General features: G+C 34.1%; 1 protein-coding gene across 27 annotated transcripts in view; it reads left to right on the plus strand.

Annotated features, from left to right (window-relative positions):
• The window catches only part of LOC145248863 (roundabout homolog 2-like), an 837,477-nt gene that overhangs the window by 387,667 nt on the left and 432,307 nt on the right, over window positions 1–17,503 (plus strand). For all 27 annotated transcript variants that reach the window (XM_080110589.1, XM_080110593.1, XM_080110605.1 and 24 more), the window contains one exon: window positions 2,761–2,873. The gene's annotated coding sequence lies outside the window, so the exon portion shown is untranslated. The remainder of the gene's footprint in view (window positions 1–2,760; window positions 2,874–17,503) is intronic.

The following is a 17,503-nucleotide window of genomic DNA, read 5'->3' on the forward strand; positions in this document are numbered from 1 at the left end:
AACATATTTAATCTGAAAAGGAAACACTAGATAAATGGATAGTCCTTAATCCGCGGAGTTTCGAAGAAATACTAACTTTCTTGAAGTTTTACATTTGGATTTTACCGTCACTGGATTTTTTATCTTCCACCAGACTATCCATTAATGTATAATCACCTTTTTATTTACCATATTCCCTCTGCTTAATTTATTTTGTTTTCAAGTAAGATCTTTGACTTATTTGTTGTTTCATTAAATACTTCTGCATGTAAAATCTGATCCTGCATTTTGCTAATTCCTACCCTCTGATGAGAAGGAGAGTATTTCTTCGAAACTCCGCGGATTAAGGACTATCCATTTATCTAGTGTTTCCTTTTCAGATTAAATATGTTTTTAACTCATTTCAAAGTGTTTTTTAACATATTTCATTAACTGTTTGCTCATATTATAAGCTCTATTTCCTATTTGGTATTATCGAGCTTTTATATCTGGCTGAGATAATTTTATAAATATCAATTCTTTAATATTTATAATTTACTTTAATTTTACCATCTTGGATCATTTTGGTAAATTCAATTGTAATTTTCATTTTATATATATATATATATATATATATAACTACTTCATTTACTCACATAAATGTAATATACGAAAGTATAGATTTATGCGTAAACTTTAAGTATTTACTTCAAAAGTGCTCAATACGTAGGTAGAGCTAGTTAGTAATTTATAAAATATACATGGCGACTAAGCTGACGAATCCTACAGTGGATGAAACGCAGAATATTCAGTGTAGCTTAGTCGCCATATATATTTTATAAATTACTATATATATATATATATATATATGAAAGCTGTCTTTTCATTAACTTCTACGCCGAGATGTAAGAGATGATGATTAGGGCTGTGACAACAGCGTATTCTTATCATTGTTTTGACTCTTGTGTATATATACGTTAATATCTTATATGTTTTTATATGGACTGATGTAGTTCTCAGTTGATTAAGTGTCTCTTATTGTGTCGGATATATACTTGAGATTCAAAAGAATGAAAAGAATATTCTGTTGCGACAGCCCTAGTGATGATACTTCTTTAATGGAGTAGCTTCACTTACCCCCAATCCTTACTTTATAATGTTGAGTGTTTAACAAGCAGGCATTAATTACTATTGTCGTTGATATGACTTTGGCGATGATTGAGCCCTGGTCTCCCAGCTCATTAGTAAACATTCTAACCATTATAATACATGCGATATGAGATAACACTCAAAAGTGTTGATATGCTGGAAACGAGACAAAATAAACCCTATAATCGATACAGGTTTTCTTTCGTCTGATAATATTTTCGGTGCACTCAAAGCCGAGTGCCAAAAAATGCTCGTCCATAATTTAGTTGATTGCCTTTAGTCTTAAACTATGAAATTAGTTTCTTATGCCTTTTTTAACTCGTTGTCTACTTAGTTTTACATTGAAAATCATTTTTAATTTTGTTTTTGGCCTCTTTTTTTTTTAGCCATTTTTTTTTCTTTGGAAATGTGTAATTTTTTTTTTATCTCGTCCATTTTTTATCTTTAGAAATGTGATTTTTTTTTTACCTTTAAATATCGAAAATTTTCTCTTTTTTTTAGTTATTTTTTTCTTTGTAAATGTGTAATTTTTTTTATTTTAAAATATTGAAAATTTTCTTTTTTTTTTTTTAGCCATTTTTTCCATTTGGAAATGTGTAATTTTTTTTATTTTAAAATATTGAAAATTTTCTTTTTTTTTTTTTTAGCTATTTTTTCCATTTGGAAATGTGTAAATTTTTTTTTTACTTTAAAATGCTGAAAATTTTATTTTTTTTTATTTAAAAATATTGAAAATATTTCTTTTGGTTTGAAAATCTTGTAACAAATAAAAAATATATATTATGCTTATGAATTTTTGAGATGAGGATTGGTTATTTGTATTATTTGTATTATTCGGACTACTGTTCTCATCTTGAGTGTTATTTTCACAACGTTTCGGGCGATGTAATCCCTAAACATGTCACTTTGTCTGCAAAAACCCGTGGCATAGTGGATAGAGTACATAGTAAAATTTAGTTGTAAAGTTAAACTCTTCTGGAGGTTGAAGGTTCAATTATTCAGTGCGAGCGTCATACAAAAATATGATTGTAAATTACTTAGGACTTCTATTTTTTTTTTACAACTTATCAAGGCACGAAGGCCACTCGAGGATAAGGGTTCATCAATGTAAAATGATAATGTCCTAATCGTTAATGGTGTAGATGGGGTAGAATTTTAATTATTTAAGGAGACGGTTCAATAAGAACTTGTTTACATTGGACTTGAAGGCTACCATATTGTAATCAGTCGGGAAGAAGGCCAGTGGAACAGTGTTCCACAGGCAGGCAGTTCTAGGAATCTGCATTTAGATTTAGGCACCGATGGACAGTTGGGGAAATTGTTGAGAGTGGTTGTAGCTAGTCGAGTATTTTTTGTTTGTGTGTGTGAAAGTTTGGTAAGATGGGACCATATTCAGTCATGACTGAGGGAAGAATAACATACTACCCGCGTTGGATTAAATGAAGGGTTCCGTTTGAAAATCCGTGCAGGCTCCTGAATTCAACAGAAAAAATTCCCAAGTTTGACAAGATGCACACTAAGATGCGAACAGTAGTCCAAAGAATTCAAACAATAATATAAAAAAAATTCTTTTTTTGTTTCTTTGCTCTTAACAAAAAAAAAATGTTATTGATTTATTATTTTATTTATTGTTTTATTTTATTTTTATTCCAGAATGTATTTGCACGTGAATTGAAAGAGGCTAGAATTCCTCAGTTGGAAATTATTAATGAATCCATTCAAATCCAATCAAAACGTCTGACCAGCTGATTTGACATTTACTTGAGGTAAATCATTTTCTTTCTCACATATATATATATATATATGTCAAAACATCGTTTATTCATTACCCATACAGCAACAGACTTATAGCGTACTGGTGAGAAGCCTTGACTGTCATTTGGACGATCCTGACTTGAGGCAGTTGCCTGCTGTCTAGTCGCACTGATGAGCTGTGAAACAGCGAAACAGTACTGTATGACTAATATATATATATATATATATATATATATATATATATATATATATATATATAGTGAATAAATGACAAAAGAGTATATTCCAAAGTTCATAATGTCGGCCATCTTATAATTTATTCATTTAATTCAGTTGACATTTACAATTCTTGACAATATCTGTTTTGTAGTGCCAAATCAATCACTTACCGTAAAAACATGTTAAATTTACTGATATTTTCTCAAACGTAAAAATACACTGGTGGGGGGAGGGGGGGAGCTGCAGAGTTAAATTTTACGTGTAGTTCAAAATCAATAAATATTTATTATTTTATGATTAGTACCAGCAGTCGAAGATTTTGGTTTAAATAAAATCCAATAAAGACAATAAAAAGAATCGTTTTTGGCATTGGAAAATAGGCACAAATTTTTCCGATTCCCAATTCGGATTAATTGTCCAAACACTAATATATACATATTTAATTAAATAATATCAAGACGCATTTTTTTTATATTAGATAAATAATATCATGATAAAAAAGATGCTCGATATTGTAGATATCAGAAATGTTGAACTAATGAAAAGGAAAACTGGAAATTTTACGAAATTTATTAAATCATCAAGTGTTCAAACAAGGAAAATAAAAGACTGACTCTTCATCCATGAATTTTCAAAGATAAACTCTTCTCATCATCAGAAGAAAACCAATAAAATAACAAATTTAGCATGAATTAAAAGAATGAAGGCAAAAGAATTTTTTACCATCTGTTTAAATGAAAGAATTTTTCAAGGACAGTTTCAAATTTTTTAGCATCTATTAAAATAAAAACATTTTTCAAGAAAAGTTTCAAATTTTTTACCATCTATTTAAATAAAAAAATTTCTCAAGGAACGTTTAAAATTTTTTACCATCTGCTTAAATAAAAAAAATTTTCAAGGAAAGTTTTGAATTTTTAACCATCTATTTAAATAAACAAAATTTTCAAAGAAAGTTTCAAATTTTTTACCATCTATTTAAATAAACAAAATTTTCAAAGAAAGTTTCAAATTTTTTACCATTTATTTAAATAAAAAAAAATGTCATGTAACGTTATATCTTAACACTACTAGAAACTTTCATTGAATCATTCACGTCACAGCTTCCTGATTTTGGATTTTTGTCATCAATCATTTCACTGTATACAGACTAGTGATGACATGATTCTAAACTTTTTACTGATTCTGTTTTAAATTTCCGATTCCGATACAATTACCAATTCCAATTCTGATTCTTTTAAAATCACTAAATATTTATTTACAGAGTTTTTTTTTTTTAGACTACCATAAAAATCCATATAATATATTTTCGTGAAGGCAAAATACTATACAGTTTAATTTTGTTTGTAGCTTAAAACCAATACACATTTAGCATTTTTTTCTTTAGTAACAGCAATGGAAAATTTTAAGCAAAAACAAACCAAATTATAAACAATTACAAGAATCTTTTTTTTGACATCGGAAAGTAGGCACAATTTTCTTTGATTCTGATACTGATTCCGATACCTTAAAAAGGTCCGATTTTCTCAGTTCCCAATTTCAATTAATCGTCCTAACACTAATACGAACTATTGGCAATAGACTTTATTGAACTTATGTAACATTACGCATGATTTACACACGTTTTAACATGTAGACCAAGACGAAATTACTCCACTCACTGTTGTTTTTCATAGTGAAACAACCGACATTTATTTACAGATATTTATTTACAGGTCTTTTCCTGTCGCCCTTGGCCACCGTGTCTAACACATCTGTCTCTGTCCTTCTTTGACGTGATTCTCCAACCTCTTTCTCTGACGTGATTTTTAACGTCCTTCTCTGACGTGCTCCCCAGTCTGTGCACACGTTCTTCTTTTTATAATCTTTTTCCTTCTTCCTTGCCGTAAGGTCACCTCACACACGGCTTGGTCATTTGCATATAGCTGCCATACACGTGTATGCACCCTGTTACACTTATAGAAGTTTACACACAAGTCAGTATCAATGATTACTGACTGGCAATAACTAGTGCCGATACCTTGGAATCTGAGTGACAAGTCTCCCCAGATATCGAGCACTAACCACCTCTTTTTGATAACTTTTACAAATCACTTTGCATTATTACAGCAGTCAGTACTCATTGATTTATCACTGTCAGGGCTCATTAGTCCTCTCTGGAATTTGAGTGGCAAAAAGCCTTTCCAAAGTCAAAATACTCTCTGCCCAGTTCCAGTCGAGCTCTGATTAATGCTTTTCTCCTTCAATTTACAGGATTCCTGTCAGTTTCAGTTTCCTTGGGCTCATATGATGCTCATTTGATAATTTTTATTTTGTTTATATACTAGTTTGGGTGCCCGGCGTTTCCCGGGTGTTTGGAGGTGTGTGTTGAGCAAAAAAAAAAAAAAAAAAAAATTAGTGGTAGTAGGCAGACAGGCTTGAACCCGTACTGCGAAGGAGTAAAAGAACATGAAATAAAAAAAACCTGACGTCTTTGCTGTTGCGCCTATCGCCAAACCGGAAGTGACGTAGGTTTAAATTAAGTCAAAAAGAGGGGATGACTTTCGAAAATATCAACGAAAAAAGCGGCCCCTCCCTGTAGAAAAGTGCTCAGTTGAGGGTGAAGGAATTAATGTTTTTGACCATTTTTTCGATATTTGTTGTCCGAAGGGTCGAGCTTCCAAAATGATACCAATCTCATGAAAATCCATCGCCTCTGTTGAAAGTTTTAGGCAGATATACAAACATACGTACATACATACATACATTTAAACAGACAGGTGAGATTTATATTATAGATTGACTTACTCATGACCGGTTAGTATTAATTTCGTCAACTGGTGGGCAAGCACAAGAATAAAATGGCTGTGTAATAAATACAATGCAGACATTTTTCCTTGTACTCGCATATCGGTTGACATTACTTGTTTTCCAAACCAAATGAACATTTTTACATTAAATAAAAATGCTAAAAACCTGCTCAGCATGGTAGAAGAGTAATTATCTTGCCTTTGGTAACATTTATTTATATATTTGATCTTTTTACCACTTTTTCCAATCTCTGTGGATTGTAAAACAAACCCGTTGTTTATTATTTTCGATGTTTGGTTCACCATTTAAAAAATTTTTTTATTGCATTTTCACTCCAAACAACGCACAGCGCCACTTTAATGTAGGGGCTACTATCTGAGACATATTTTGGAGGGATACTAAGTAGGGAGGTGAGCAGCAAGATGTCTGTTTACGTTACACTTGAACTTCTGCATGTCAGTACAGTCAGGGAATTGCAAAGTCTAGCAGTGCTAGGGAAGAAACTATTAGAGTAGAAGACTTTCTGGCATCTAGGGACCATTACTGTGTAGGGGTGGGATTTTGCTGCTTGTCGGGTTTGTCGGGGGTATTTACGTCAAGGAAATACAAGGGTTTGTAGTTTCGTCAAAGCACCCACCGTTAAAATACTTGTAAAACAGGCAGAGGGATGCAACATTTCGTCGATAAGACAAATTAAACTGTTACTCCTATAATAATGCTAATAACTCCTGATACTCGGCTGATGATAATTAACCACAATATTAAAAATCATGGCTGCTATAAAAATTAAAGTAACAAAAATGATGGCGATTTTATGAATATTGTTTTTGTCTACGTATTTCGATTGCTTTCTTTCTTTTCGCAATTTGGATTAATTTTTCTTTTCATTCGCATTTTTTTCGGCCATTTTGTTTTTGTTTTCTCTTCTCTTCCACTTTTGCTATATTGCCTAACAATATTTTTATTTAATTTTAACTTTTTTTTTTTTTTTTTCAAATCTTTAGATTTTGGCTCTTTTGTCCTAAATTTTCTGACAACAGATCCAGCTCAATTCAAAAGCCATTTTTCTCATATTTTTTTTTATTTATCTCTTTTTTATTTTTTGTTGTTGTTTATTTTTTATTTTTTTTATTTTTGCTTTTCCTCCCGCATTCCCATCATGCACTTCGAATCCTCCAGTTTGTTAAATTTTATTACAAAATACCATTTTTTTTTGACGTTTTATTTATATTTTTTTTTCAAAACTTTTATATTTTGTCTTCACATTTGTTTCGAATAATTTTTTTTTTGTTTTAAATTTCAAATTCTCATTCACTTTTCTTACAATTCTCTTTGTTCTGTTTTATTATTATTATTTTTTTTTTATTTTTATTTTTTTTTATTATTATTATTATTATTATTATAAATCATTTTTTGTTCCTTCATCAAAATTTCTCGCCTTTTCTTTTGTGACTCATTCTTCCGATGTCTTTCGGTCGTGGTTGTGGGAGGAGGCATGGCTAATATCTATTAGTTCATTGAGCAGCGTTCACACGCCCCCCCTCTCCCCCACACGATTCTTATCTCTTTTTTACCGTGATGCCATTTTCCTTTTATGTCGCCTATGATTTTCTCATTCCGCATGTCGGTCCTGAACTAATCATTCATTAATCTCTTTTATTTCGCCCTTCTTCTTGTCCTCTTTCATTTTATGACTCTGTTGATTACGTTCGTCTTCCATTGGCCATCCACAATTATTTTCTCCCCTCTGGTTTGGGGAGGAACAAGAGGGACTATTTTATCAAGTTAGCATTTCCTTTCCTTAAAAGAAGCGGACGGAAGGGAGGGGGAGGGAAGTAAAATTTTGATGGGTAGTCCTCTTCCACACGTCTCTATCTTCATAAAGTTAGCCATGTGTATATGTTTATATATTTACTAGCCGGCCGCCCGGCGTTGCCCGGTCGTAAGATATGCCCTCTTTTTTTAAATTGCATTTTCAGCCCCAAACAAGGCACAGTGCCACTTGGATGTAGGAGGCTACTATCTGAAACATAATTTATAGGAGTACTATGTTGGGAGTTGAGCAGCAAGATGTCTGTTTATATTACACTTGAGCTTCTGCTTGTCAGTACCATCAGGGAAGCAGGAACCTGGAAGGGAATTCTAAAGTCTAGCAGTCCTAGAGAAGAAACTATTAAAGTAGAAGGCTTTCTTACATCTATCGATTTCTACTGTGTAGGGGTGGGATTTTGCTGCTTGTCGAGTTTGTAGAGAGTATTTACGTCGAGGGGGCACAAGAGCTTTTAGTTTGTCGGATCATCCACCATTAAAATGCTTGTAAAATAGGCAGAGAGATGCAACATTTCATCAATGAGACAGCGGTTGAAGCATAGCAGATAGTGTGGGACTTATTAGGCTGGCGATTCTCTTTTGAACCCTGGCTAAAAGGGAGAGACTAGTAGAAGATGCACCAGCCCAAATGTGGCAACAATACTCCATACATGGGCACATGGTGGCCTTGTAGAAGTACAGGATATTCTCAGGTGCAAGTAATTTTCTAGCATGATAAAGAGAGCCCAACTTCTTCGCAAGAAGAGGGACCTCCGTGGCCTTCGGGCAAAGATCAAAATGTAGTATCTGTTCCGACAGATGCTGCACTTTAGATAATTTGTACCAGTCAATGGAGGGGAAACCCTCTATACTGGGACAATTATTATTTTTGGTAACCAGAGTGCCCCCTTTTTGCCTACTTTTAGGGGAGCTGGTTTTTACCTCACATTAAAAACGGCCTTGTGCCTAATTTGCTCAGTGGGGGAGCAAATAAATACCATCTGTTCCGGCAGATACTGCAAGCAAAGACCATATGTGTGGGCAACCTCACATATAAGACCTTGGTCAATGTAGGGGCAACCCTTCATACCAATTGTCACTATCCAGCTCCCCTACTCCCCGGGGAGTTGGTCCCCATTTCCCCTTCACTCCTCACATTAAAAATCGGCCTTGTGCCTAATTTGCTCGGTGGGGGAGCAAATAAATACCATCTGTTCCGGCAGATACTGCACTTAAGATAATTTGTACCAGTCAATGGAGGGGAAACCCTCTATACTGGGACAATTATTATTTTTGGTAACCAGAGTGACCCCTTTTAGGGGAGCTGGTTTTTACCTCACATTAAAAACGGCCTTGTGCCTAATTTGCTCAGTGGGGGAGCAAATAAATACCATCTGTTCTGGCAGATGCTGCACTTAAGATAATTTGTACCAGTCAATGGAGGGGAAACCCTCTATACTGGGACAATTATTATTTTTGGTAACCAGAGTGACCCCTTTTAGGGGAGCTGGTTTTTACCTCACATTAAAAACGGCCTTGTGCCTAATTTGCTCAGTGGGGGAGCAAATAAACACCATCTGTTCCGGCAAATACTGCAAGCTATGACTAGCTATGACTAGCAAAGACCAGATGTGGGGGCAACCCCACATGCCTGACCTTTAACCAGCTCCCATTTCCCACCTCTCGGGAGCTGGTCCCCATTTTCCCTTCCCCCTCCCTTCACTCCTCACATTAAAAATTGGCCTTGTGCCTTATTTGCTCGGTGGGGGAGCAAATAAATACCATCTGTTCCGGCAAATACTGCAAGCAAAGACCAGATGTGGGGGCAACCCCACATACCTGACCTTTAACCAGCTCCCATTTCCCACCTCTCGGGAGCTGGTCCCCTTTTTCCCTTCCCCCTCCCTTCACTCCTCACATTAAAAATTGGCCTTGTGCCTAATTTGCTCGGTGGGGGAGCAAATAAATACCATCTGTTCCGGCAGATACTGCAAGCAAAGACCAGATGTGAGGGCAACCCCACATACCTGACCTTTAACCATTTCCCACCTCTCAGGAGCTGGTCCCCTTTTTCCCTTCTCCCTCCCTTCACTCCTCACATTAAAAATTGGCCTTGTGCCTAATTTGCTCGGTGGGGGAGCAAATAAATACCTACTGCAAGCAAAGACCATATGTGAGGGCAACCTCACATATAAGACCTTGGTCAATGTAGGGGCAACCCTTCATACCAATTGTCACTATCCAGCTCCCCTACTTCCCGGGGAGTTGATCCCCATTTCTCCTTCACTCCTCACATTAAAAATCGGCCTTGTGCCTAATTTGCTCGGTGGGGGAGCAAATACATACCGCCCACCTTCTTAGCAATGCCTCAATGTATCTGTTCAAACTCATGTTCCCCATGAATGTTAAGCGGAGGAGTTTGAACAAAGTACTTTCAGGTAATGTATCATTAACCATGGCTATTAGTGGTTGAGCAGGTTTCTTGTAGTTAATAAAAGAAATAAAACGTTAGCCCCTTGCTGGGGCTAATGCTTGAAATCTATATGAGATGCATAGCTGTTCAAATATACCGTTAAAGTCTTCTTTACCTCTCAAACATTGAATTAGTAATATTAATTTTCCTTTCATTTGTTGCTCAATTAACTACATTGTAGTACAGGGCTCTACATTGCGAGTGAAACAGTCGCATTTGCGAGCGATGCTTCAAAGTGACGACTAGAAATAATGAAACGCTTATCTTTTGGCAACCGACAAAGCTCACTACTGAATGAAAACTATCTTTTCACCTTTTTTTTTTATATATATAAAACAAAGTTAAATTATATAAACAATAAATTTAATAGAACAATATACTCTTTTTTTTATTTTTTAACAAAGGCTGTTTAAAAAGATATTAGGAGAAATCAGATTGTTTATACCTTCAAATATCAACATAAAATTTGTTGTATATTTAAAATTACAATTATTAAAAAAAAAAAGAACACAGAAAATCTTTATGATGTACATATTCGTCACAGAACGAAGACGTCATATTCTAAAAATCATGTGGGTTTGGCTAGTAACTTTTCTATTTGGCTAGTAAACAAAAATATTTAGTTGGCAAAGGTCAACTAAAGATAAGTTTGTCCGTAGAGCCCTGTGGTATATCTTTCTTTTGGGCTCTTGGTCTTATTGGATTTCAGGACAAGAATTCATCTAGTCCGGTGGAGTAGAGCGGTAGCTTAAGATATAACTAAGGTTTTTGATAGGATATGGCATGAAGGTTTTCTCAGGAAACCCAGATCATACGGTATCACTGGATGAATACTTAACATAATGAAATCGTTCTTAAACAAGAGAAAAATCCAGGTTGTTCTCGACGGTCGTACATCTAAACAATATGATATAAATGCAGGAGTGCCTCAGGAGCCAATCCTTGGACCTCTGTTATTCATAATATTCAGCTTCATGTTGTTACTCTAGGCAATATTACCGAAAGAAAATACACCAATCCTCTTACAAGCCAGTGCAGGGTAGCCATATTGAGGAGATCGTAGTTGGTTTGCGAATATTATGTGAATTGCAATATTTAGTCAGGGTTTACTTGTAAGCGAAAATATCCTTATGCTAGATGCTCTGAAAAAAACCTGTACATAGAGACCTTAAACACTTGAGGACAATGTCTAGTTGGCATTTAAGCTCTTTCTAGTAGTTATATCTTTCTTGTGGTCGCTTATTTTTCTTCCTGGATTCCAGGACAAGAATTCATCGAGTCTGGTGCAGTATCCAACTTTGTGCTGTTACTTAAGGTAACATCGCTTGGAGAAGGTGCAACATTCCTCTTAAAAGCCAGTATGTGTTAGCCATACCGAGATATTTTTTAGGCCGTGAAAATGGTGGCTTCCTTCAGTCTTGACATACTATGGCTACCCACTATAAGGGTGCCTTGCGTGAAATTTGTGTGGCAAGAGTTGCACAATCTCCAACCACACCTCTCCTGAGTCAACATTGTTGAATACCAGTGGCAAGCAGAGGTTCAATGCTGAGATAAGCGAAAAGCACATATAGCACCTAGAATTTCCAAATGGTCACCCATCTGGTACTAGCCGGGCTCAACCTTGCTTAACTTTCGTGATTTGACGAGAACTGGTGTGTCAACATGGTTATGAGCCGTCAATACTATGTGATTTGGAATATTTAGTCAGGGTTTACTTGTAAGCGAAAGTACTCTTATACCAGGTTGTCATGACAAACCCCTGTACAGAGAGACCTTATACATTTGGGAGTAATGTCTAGTAAGTATTCAAGTTCCTTTCCAATAGGCATTCAATTTCTCTCCACATTACATATCAATTAAGAAATGTTCACTAAATATCGACAACCTTATGAAACATTAAGGATATACCTGGGACCTTAATTCAAAGGGCTAACGTTAATGTGGCTTTTTAGCCCTCAACCCCAAAAGCAACATCGTTTAGACCATTCTTGTAATGACTGTTGAAAAAGAATTTCAAAATTGCGGTCACGTAATTGAGCGCTTCTACACTATCGGAACGAAATTTTCTAGTCGATAGATGGAGTTTTTAGATAATAAAAAAAAAAAAACAATGGTTTCTACTGATTTTTTTTTTGTCAATTCTAATAAATTACAATGTTAGCTTTCAAATTATGCAGTTAAAATTATCTGAATATGACAGAATTATTTAAAAAAAAAAAAAAAAGAAGACTATTAGCGTGTTAGCAGGTGAAAAATTACGGCCATCTTGTTTTTATAAAATAAAGAGATACGAAACTATAAACAAGGGAGATAACTCTAAACGTTTAATGTGACTAACGCAAAACAAGCAACAAAATAAACATAGCATATATACAGTGTTTCTGAGTCTGGTTTTCATTTAAGATCTTTTCATAATTGTTTAATATAAAAATAACTGTTCACCTAAAAATTAAATAACGTAAAAATAACATATATAAAAAACATCTTTTGCCTGAGTTTTCTAAGAATTATCAGGAGAAAATAACCTCCCTTTTAAACTCTCCTGTGTCTTACGATCGTTTTCATCAAATTCTATTTTTCTTTAATAAATAATTTTCTACCTTATCGGTTTTCGTAATTTTTTTGGATATAATCATCTTAAAAATACGAGGAATACGTAGATGCCATTGTTTTCATGTGAAATTCAGTTTTACGATTTCCGAAATTTCGTCCCAATAGTGTAGAAGCGCCCGTAATTGTTCACAATGTTCTTCCTTTCCTGTCTTGGTTCTGATCAGCTCGTTAAGGTGGTTGTTATTCCAAAAAGCATGTCCGCTAGTTATGGAAGTCTATTGTCTTCTTTTAGTAAGAGTGGGAGTCCTACTAAAATTCTCGATCTTGAGGTACGTTGACATCAGTCAGCACCTCCCCATATGTGGTAGCAGGACTCCTCCTCTAGATACATCTAATATTTATATAGGTAGAGGATCACATCATTTTCCCTAAAAAGGTCCACCCTTCTTCAAATCTTCGTTTGCAGCCAGAAAAATAGTGTCTCCCCTTAATTTGTTCTTTGTTTAACCAACAATAAGCACATATAACGATATTACCAGTTTCTGTAACAAGTTTAGGATGAAAAATACGAATTTCCTTATAAATACACACAAAATGACCATGATGATTTCGGTTTAATACCGGTTCTGTGCAATTCTAGGAGGTCCATCTTCCTAGGCTTTGCTTACTCTCATTGAGGAAGGGTTAGGTTATTGCTAATTGCTGGGGAATGGCGTTGGGGTTGCACATGCATTCTTTGCAGAGTTAAAATTACGGTTAGGACAATTAATCGGAATTGAGAATCAAAAAAAAAATCAGAACTTTTTAGGGTATTGGAATCAGTATCAGAATTAGTTTCTGTAACAAGTTTAGGACAGAAAATACAAATTTCCTTATAAATACATCAAAATAATGATCTGTTCCCTGTTGACTGCAGTGTAATGTCGGCTGTGTGCCATTATAGGAGGTCTGTCTTCCCAGGCTTTGCTTACACTCTTTGAGAAGGGGTTAGTTTATTGCTAATCAGCCAAGGTGATTCTACCGGAGAATGCCGATGGTGCTGCCCAAGCATGCTTCGCAGGGTCAGAGTCCTCCTCCTTTTTCCCCAACCCTAGTGTCACATTTCTTGCAGTGCAAAAGAAATAAATGCCTCAAAGGGCTAAGGTTGTTATAAAAGAGATTCTTTTGTACATACTAGTTCTTGAAATGAGTACAGAATTTGAATATATTGGCAAAAATAAATGTTATAACAACACATACTCCCATTTTTCTGAAAGAGCATCCCCGGATTGACGGTTCTGAACTTTTGAGATGAGGATTGGTTATTCATATTATTTGGATTCATCGGACTACTGTTCTCATCTTGAATGTCATTTTCACAACGTTTCGGTCGATGTAACATCCAATTTTCTTCAGGCCAAACCCAGGAATATTTTGTAGAATCTAGAAATCTACACAGAATTTCAAATGCAACTCTTTATTTCATTCACGGGCGTATCCTGCTCTTGGTCCGTCAGCCATGACCGGGTAGAAGTCCTAATTAATTAATGTACCTTGCCGAAGTAACAGCGTTAGTATCTATAAATCCATTCTTAACATGGAGATTTGATTCCCTCCAATTGTATTTTTTAGTGTCGCCCGCACTGAGGATTTAAACTTCAACCTCAAAACCAATGTAACTTAATTTTTTTTTACCAAATAATTTATCCCCTACGCCACAGGTCCGTGCAGATTCCAGAGTTCGACAGAAAGATTCCTGAGTTTGACAAAACGATTTCTGAGTTCAACAAGACACGGCTGAAGATGATCGGACGTTACATCGACTGAAACGTGTAAAGAACACTCAAGATGAGAATTGTAGTCCTGATAATCCAAATTATACGAATTATCAATCGTCATCTCAAAAGTTTAGAAAAGGACTTTTTAATTCTTCCATTTTGTATATCCATGGCTCCAGATAACACCAGGTAAACATGCGATAGGGGCTGAGGGGTGGGGAAGAGGGGGAAAGGGAAAAAGAAGGAAAGGTCTTAATGCTCCTATCTACCCGGACTTTACATGGCCATCTTTCTTCGCTATTTCTCATCTGCAACTCTAACTAACCACAAATCACTTTATGTCACGTGATTAAACTCAACCAATCAGAGATATCTAATTGAAAGGTCGACATTTAAGAGCGATTTAAGAAAAAAAAAAAAAAAAAAAGAAAAGAAAAATGTTATCATGTAGTAATTTGTCAACTATTTTATCCAGATGACAGAAAGAGTGAGAAGGGGGTTGATATTGATATGAAGGGGAAGATGGAGAATATAAAAGATGAGGAGAGCGTAGAGAGATGAATACAGAGGGGAATAGGGAGAGCTAGCGCGAAAGAGATGTTTTAAAGAAATGTTTCGATTTTTTTCTCTCATACAAAATAGAAGCGTTTAAAACGTGTGTATGTCCCTGCCTCTGGGCAACACCCGTTAACCATGCGAGTTAAATTTATTATGCAAATGTGTCTGTGTGATCGTTAGCATGAAATGCGTTCGAAAACAATTTCACAAATGCACTGGAACATAAAATGGATATTTTATGCTTAATAAATAATGCAGTTCTTCCGTGTGTAATTATTATTGTTGTTTTTTTTTTGTGTGTGTGTTTTTTCTTTGTTTTTTGTTTTTGTTTTGTTTTTGGTTTTTGGTTTTTTTTTTGCGCCGACGATTCCGATAGAATTCTCCTCCACCCCTACCAACCGCAATCATACATCTCATTAACAATTTGACAAGGTTTTACGTTTCAATCAAACTCGCAACACTAATGGGGAAATAAAAAAGATTTTTTAATTATTTACAAAGGGAAATCACCTCCAATTCAATCATTCATCATCTTTGTCCAGATACATAAATATTGATGACAACCTTGCAGCAGACACAGGCGGGGAACTGACAACGGTAACTGTCCGAGTTGACCTCCACAGTAAACAGGGACACTTGTGAGAAAGGTGCATATTATTGTTTTGTTTTCCTTTCTCTTTGCTAAACTCAATCATGTTCGGCAAAGCCAAAAAAAAAAAACAAAAAAAAACAATTTCCTCTAAAACAACCAAACCAAACCAAACCAAACCAAACACTATAGATAAATGTTTAAAAAATTTGAAACAAAATATTCTTTTATCAAAATAACTCACTTAGGTGTTAAAAAAACCGAAAAGGCGTGATATGCCGTAAAACAAAACAATCAAACCAAACACTACAAATAAATATTTGAAAATATAAAGAATTTGAAACATAAAAACTTTTATAAAAAATTATCGGATTAGTTATTAAATACCTGAAAAGGGTTGATATGCCGTAAAACAAAGCAACCAAACGAAACGTATCTAGAAATTATAGTTGGAGGGAGGGGGTGAGTTATACTCATTTAGAACTGGTTTTTGCCCCCGCTCATTTACTAAAAGGTTGTCTTCAGCATTTGTCTGATCCATCCGAGTGCTGGACTGCGATTGGATAATGGGAATCAAGCAGCACTTTATGAAGAATGCGAACGCGTAGTTTATTGTCTTTTTCTTTTCGAATTTGGATCATGATGGCGTGCCATTTGCAGCGGTGCACCAGTTTCGTTTTCCTGATTAAAATGGCTATTTCTCTCCCGAAAACTAGTCTACTCGTAATCCCACTCCCTCCAACATCTTTTAGGGGTGAGGTGGGGGATCGATTTGATTGGTTATTTTGATTCTGGTTTTCTATCGCAAAAAAAAAAAAAAAAAAAAAAAAAAATGAGAGAATTTTTTTAAGCATAAAACAATTTTGATAATACGATCAAAATAAACCATCACCAAACGAATAAAAAAAATGGAGACAAATTTTGTTTGCTTTTTTTTTCTTTTTTTTGCAACTAAAAATCAATTCTAAACTGATGAAGACATTCAATAAAATAGTTACACGTTTTAGAATGCAGTTTTTCTTTTTCGTTTCCTTTTTTTTTATTCTTCTTTCTTTACACTTTTTATCTGCGTTTTATGATTTTCTTCTTTTTCTTCTTTGTCTTCATTTCTTTCATGCACTGCTTTTTTTTCTTCCTTTATTTCTTAAGTCATTTATTTTCCTGTTCATTCTCATTTTTATTTTATTTTTTTTCATTCATTTTTAATGTCTTTCATTCTCATATTTATTTTCTTTTTTCATTCATTTTTAATGTCTTTCATTCTCATTTTTCTTTTATTTTTTCATTCATTTTTTATGTTTTTCCTTCTCATATTTATTTTCTTTTTTCATTCATTTTTAATGTCTTTCATTCACATTTTTCTATTCTTTTTTCATTCATTTTTAATGTCTTTCATTCTCATTTTTATTTTATTTTTTCATTCATTTTTTATGTTTTTCCTTCTCATATTTATTTTCTTTTTCATTCATTTTTAATGTCTTTCATTCACATTTTTCTATTCTTTTTTCATTCATTTTTAATGTCTTTCATTCTCATTTTTATTTTATTTTTTCATTCATTTTTTATGTTTTTCATTCACATTTTTATTTAATTTTTTCATTCATTTTTAATGTCTTTCATTCTCATATTTATTTTCTTTTTTCATTCATTTTTAATGTCTTTCATTCACATTTTTCTATTCTTTTTTCATTCATTTTTAATGTCTTTCATTCTCATTTTTATATTATTTTTTCATTCATTTTTTGTTTTTCATTCACATTTTTATTTTATTTTTTCATTCATTTTTTATGTTTTTCATTCACATTTTTTTCTTTTTTTTCATTCATTTTTAATGTTTTTCATTCTCATTTTCTTTTTTCATTCATTTTTAATGTCTTTCATTCATACTATTAT

The sequence above is a fragment of the Euprymna scolopes genome, chromosome 27 (assembly GCF_053919585.1).
Source record: "Euprymna scolopes isolate OS-2025 chromosome 27, ASM5391958v1, whole genome shotgun sequence".
Taxonomy (NCBI): Eukaryota; Metazoa; Mollusca; class Cephalopoda; order Sepiida; family Sepiolidae; genus Euprymna; species Euprymna scolopes.